A 6000-nucleotide genomic window follows, 5' to 3' on the forward strand; every position below is an offset into this window, starting at 1 on the left:
GCTCATTTTGGTCATGAATATGTATCATAAAACTGCTTACAAAGAACAAAGAGGTGTAAAAGAGAGAGACTCATTACATTTCCAGTGCTGCAGGCAAGAAAACAAAACCCGGTTCCTGGTACTATGGTTCAGGCCTACCTGTCTCACCAGATCCTCATCTAGGAAGGGTTCCGTGATTGCTATATGACAAAGAAATTCTGTGAAGTGCTGCTGTTCACTAGTGTTTAGTGTTTTACTTAATTCTGAGTTCAGTTGCTCTAAAACTAAAACCTATAAATTATTTCACATGTGTAACAAATTCTAAAAAATAAAAATAGAGTACCCATAATATGCTGATGGGTTACACATTTATTTTTTAAAATAAAATCACTAGTTTTAATATACATCAAAAGAGCATATTTGTTTGGAGGAGCGGAACCATAAGAACAAAGGAAAGGTGCACAGATGCTAGATGAAAGAAAATGTAATTTGAATTCTATATTAATACCTTCAGCTGCTGACAGGCATTGATATATATCAACGGGGACAGGTGAAAATGAGTCCCCCGACTGGGACTCGAACCTGATATCTCCTGCTTACATGGCAGATGCTCTATCCATCTGAGCCACAGAAGGCACAGAGGATAGTGCAATTGCTGGGACTATCTTGCACATGCCTCCCATGAGACCCAAATTCTCATCTTATGTGTCCACACACTACATTCGTAGTGTCTGTACCCAACACACCCATTACTCATGGAAGTAATTCTTACCAAGTCCCGTAAGAGTTCGAGTAATGTGTGTGCATCCACACAGAAGGAGGTCATGGCCTGTATTGCCAGAACTATATCCTTATATAGATATGGTGTCTGTTCTTTTTGGACCGAGCGAGGTGGCGCAGTGGTAAGACACTGGACTCGCATTCGGGAGGACGACGGTTCAATCCCGCGTCCGACCATCCTGATTTAGGTTTTCCGTGATTTCCCTAAATCACTCCAGGCAAATGCCGGGATGGTTCCTCTGAAAGGGCACGGCCGACTTCCTTCCCCATCCTTCCCTAATCCGATGAGACCGATGACCACGCTGTCTGGTCTCCTTCCCCAAAACCAACCAATCTGTTCTTTTGGACATGTCTGAAAGAACAGACAACATTTCCACATATGTAGAAAGAAAATGTGTCTTATCAGTTAGAAAGTGTAGCAAGACACCCAAAGTATGGCCCATTGGTAACATTTATTTTTTGTTTGTAATATGTGGTGCACTTATAATTGTTCAGTGACATCAGAAATTAATTTGCTTGTCTTAGAAGTACACTGGACATAAGTAAGAACATAGCATGCTACACAATATACCAGTACTGATTATTTTAATTTTACAAACCCGAATTGTTACTAGGACAGTCAGTTTGCTTATGGGGTAGGGGGCAGCAGCACACACTGACAGCTATTATGCTGTAGTCACAACAGGTAGACCTACAGGACTTCAGATTGTCATCTCTCATCAGTTGTTCCAGAAGAGACAAAAAGTAGCAATTTTAGATATTTTATATTTCAGCAACTCAAAAACTCATTTGAAGAGTCTAATTAATCAATTACTTAATTAATTAATAAGAAACTGAGAAGTCTCATGTGCCTGACTAATGAAGTGTCATTGGTATAAACTGTGCAAAACATTTCCTGTAGGAATTCCAATACAGAGGAGCATCTCACGAATATATAGAGTAGGACCAAGAGTTGTCACAGAAAAGGCAAGATTGAATTTGCAAACAGAAATCAATAATTGTAATAAAGAAATAAAAAGAATTTGGCCAACATCAAATAGATATGGAAATATGAGGGGGCTGGGAGTTCACATAGTAGGAAGCTCATGGATGTGGAGAAGAGTGAAGAGGAAATGTAGGTGACAGTACCACTCAGTACATGCTGTAGAGAATGTTTCACAACTGTGATTCTTAACACTGTGCCTGCAAGTTCCTTGTGCACCTAGTGAGTCATTTGAATGTGCATTCATCCTAATCACACTTTTAGCAGTTGTCACACTGATATGTACTGAGAATTTCCTAATAGGGAGGATGCAGCATGTTATCTCAGATGTAGTGTCACCAGCAGATATAGAAGTAACTTTGCGTGCACCCCAGAGAAGTGTGTTGGACCTTCACTATTCATGTTGTATATTGATGATCTTGCAGACAGTATTAATACTAACTTTAGACTTTACATAGATAATGCAGTTATTTAGAACCAACTAAAGTTTGAAACTGTATCTAGGTCTGACTGAATGTATGTACAGCTTTTTTCAAAGGAAGGAGGATGGATGGATAGATTTATTCTGATTTTGGCTGATTTTGATTGATTCTGATTTTGGCTGATTTTGATTGATTCTGATTTTGGTTGATTCTGATTTTGGTTGATTCTGGTTTTGGTTGATTCTGGTTGATTCTGGTTGATTTTGGTTGATTCTGGTTGATTTTGGTTGATTCTGATTTTGGTTGATTCTGATTTTGGTTGATTCTGATTTTGGTTGATTCTGATTTTGGTTGATTCTGATTTTGGTTGATTCTGATTTTGGTTGATTCTGATTTTGGTTGATTCTGATTTTGGTTGATTCTGATTTTGGTTGATTCTGATTTTGGTTGATTCTGATTTTGGTTGATTTTGGTTGATTCTGGTTGATTCTGGTTGATTTTGGTTGATTCTGATTTTAGTTGATTCTGATTTTGGTTGATTCTGATTTTGGTTGATTCTGATTTTGGTTGATTCTGATTTTGGTTGATTTCGATTGATGGGGTTACAGGGATCATTGGTCATCGGTCCCTCATCCTTTTGTGTATCAAACTGGGAATAGCCCAGACAGGAAGGACACAAAAGACAAATTCCAATGGACTTGACTGTAACCAAGAACAAAGAAAGCAAAAACATAGAAGCAAGTAGAAGTGAGAGAGAGGACGGTAGGAGATTAGTTCTGCCCAGAAAGCAGCTGGAGACCCCTTGGACACAGTATGTGACTGGAGACACCCTCTGCATCTCGGTTGCTTCCACATCCTCCACTGCCACAAAAAACTAGCTACACAGACAAGATAGATTCATCATCATTGTTCTCTTTCCTTGGATTTTGTCAATTATCTACAGATGTCCCAGAATAAGACGAATTTTAGGGGTGGGAAGGGAAGGAGGTGGATATCACCACCAGGAAAAAGGACACGTTAGTTTGGATGCTCAGGAAGCAACAAATGTGTATTGTATAGTTGAGCAGCAGTTATTAGCAGTAAAGCAGGGATACCAATTCCAGTGAGAAGGGATAGCTGTGGGACCCTCAGGTTGGAGCAGGCTGCAGGACACACCTCCAAATTCACAAGTGGCCGACAAGGCTATTGTGCACTAAGACACAGAGAGGAGTAAAAACCACTTTCACAGATACAAAGCAAAACCAAATCTGCCACTTTGATGTTGTCTGCTAGTACCAGAGGTAGTGTGTCAGCAAGTGTAAGGCTTCATTTTAAGGTGCCAAATTGGGGCAACCCAGTAGGATGCGGTCCACCGTGAGACCCTTGAGTATGCCTGACATTCTGTATAGTCACAACTAAGGAGCCACTCCCAATTAAGAATGGCTTGCAACTGTGAGAACGACGGTGGTCGAGAGGTCAAGCAATGGCCACCAGTCCTGCAGTGAATGTACTGCATCCGACTGTCAGGGAGTGTAGTTTACTGTATTGTGCATGTGTGCAGACAAAACTGGTTTGTCAGTTTGCCATTAAGCCATTAATGTATACTAAACCTGAGTGTGGAACTGCGTGAAGAATGTCCAGGAACAGGCAGCGGAAAACTGTAGGATCTACTCTAAAACTATAGGATTAAGGAGATATGATGGTGGGGTGCACATCATTGGGGCACATGGGATTACTGAATGACAAAAGGTGACAGTAGGGAAAGATGGAGTTCAGAACAGAGACTCTGCATGTGAACTGTGATCATGACTCCAGGCCTTGGCCTCTTTTGTAGGAGGTGGATATCACCACCAGGAAAAAGGACACGTTAGTTTGGATGCTCAGGAAGCAACAAATGTGTATTGCATAGTTGAGCAGCAGTTATTAGCAGGAAAGCAGGGATATCAATTCCAGTGAGTACACTGTTCACATGGCTGATTTGGAAGGCACGTGTCTCAAGTCGCGCCCCACACTGGTATGTCACATCCAGCATCTGCAGTGCTGAAGGGGTTGCTGAGCCATATGCCAGGCTCCCATAATAAAGAAGTGACAGGATCAGAGTTTTGTAGAGCTGCAGAAGAGAGCTTTGTATAGCTGCAGAAGTCTAGAGTGGTCTGCACCCCAGCTGGAGTTAATGACACAGTGAAGAGTATTAGTACATATTCACATTGTGCACTGGGCCTAGATGTGCCTGGATTTCATACTCATCATTTGGATATCAGTGTTCACACTGGCAGCCAGGCCGTGTAGGCATGGTGAGAGTTGGCTCATGATATACCGTCAATCTGCAGAATGTTTAATATAGCTGGCATGAGCTGGTGACCAGTGCAAGTCGGTGAAGCTACATTTCAGGTTTTGCAGTAAATGTATCACATGCCTCAAATCTGTTTTTATCAGAAGTATCACACATAATGTTAATTGGTCTCTGATGCTGTTTCATTTTTGCAAATTGATGTCTTTGGGCAAGAAACATGCTTCATATTTTATTTTATTTAAATGACAATTACAAGTATTAGCACACAAAGTAGATAATATTTTGATTTATAGCTATCATTCATTGGACAAATTTCTCTATCTTGAACGGATTGTGTTTTCATGTAATATAGTTCAAGACACACACACACACACACACACACACACACACACACACACACACACACACACCAGATGACAATACATTGTAAAGCACAGCATCACTAAGAGAAAAGAAAAAAAACTGCTAAATATCAGTTGATATTCATGGGGTGACTCTATAACCCCCTATTTCTTAGGTGCTTCAAGATGGAATGTGTCACAATGTGAAAACAAAACCATAGAACAATGAAATTATCATTATGTAAGATGGTTCTAATTGGATGGTAGCGAAACATTCTGGTTGCACCTGTGTTACCTTTGACATTCATCTGCGAAAGGGTGAGGAACCCTTGCTGCTGGGAAAAAGTCCACGAAGCAGGGCAAAAAATAAAAAAAATAAATAAAAATAAAAATAAAACTGCGTGGAAGCAGAAATAGTGACATGCAGATCTCACCCTTTAACCTGGTTTGAACTGACCTGCATGAGAATACAACACATCAGTTGATAGTAATTAATTTACCTGTCCTGCAGGGTTTGGGGCTAGGCCGAATCCACACATTTTTCTTCCAGTTAAATTAGAAAAACCAGAATGGAAACAGCTTAGAAGGAAATAGGACTTACTAATTTTGTCATCAAATGAGCCAGAAAAAAGGCCATTGAAACGCAGTTCGCCTTAGTATTTATTTTTGGAAATTAATGTGATGAAACCAGTGCTATCTCTAAGGCAATATCCATAGTTATTTGATAGGGCATTTACTTGGAGACAGGGTTGATCTAATGCATATTATTGTTAACACTATGAAAGTGTCATACACATAGTTCCACACTTTTTTAGTTCTGGGAATGTGAACATCTTGTGTATTAGCCAAACTTAGACATAGAAACATCTATAAATGTAATTAAGTTTTTCAGCATCTTCTGCTTCTCATCTCCATCTAGAAAGGAATGAAACAGAATGTTGCAACTTGTTACTGCAGTCTATCCACAGCCCAGTCTCATCTGAAATTAATTTTGTGATGTCACCGCCAGACACCACACTTGCTAGGTGGTAGCCTTTAAATCGGTCGCGGTCCGTTAGTATACGTCGGACCTGCGTGTCGCCACTATCAGTGATTGCAGACCAAGCACCGCCACACGGCAGGTCTGGAGAGACTTCCTAGCACTCGACCCAGTTGTACAACTGACTTTGCTAGCGATGGTTCACTGACAAAATACGCTCTCATTTGCCGAGACGACAGTTTAGC

This window comes from Schistocerca nitens, chromosome 2 (genome assembly GCF_023898315.1).
Source record: "Schistocerca nitens isolate TAMUIC-IGC-003100 chromosome 2, iqSchNite1.1, whole genome shotgun sequence".
Taxonomy (NCBI): Eukaryota; Metazoa; Arthropoda; class Insecta; order Orthoptera; family Acrididae; genus Schistocerca; species Schistocerca nitens.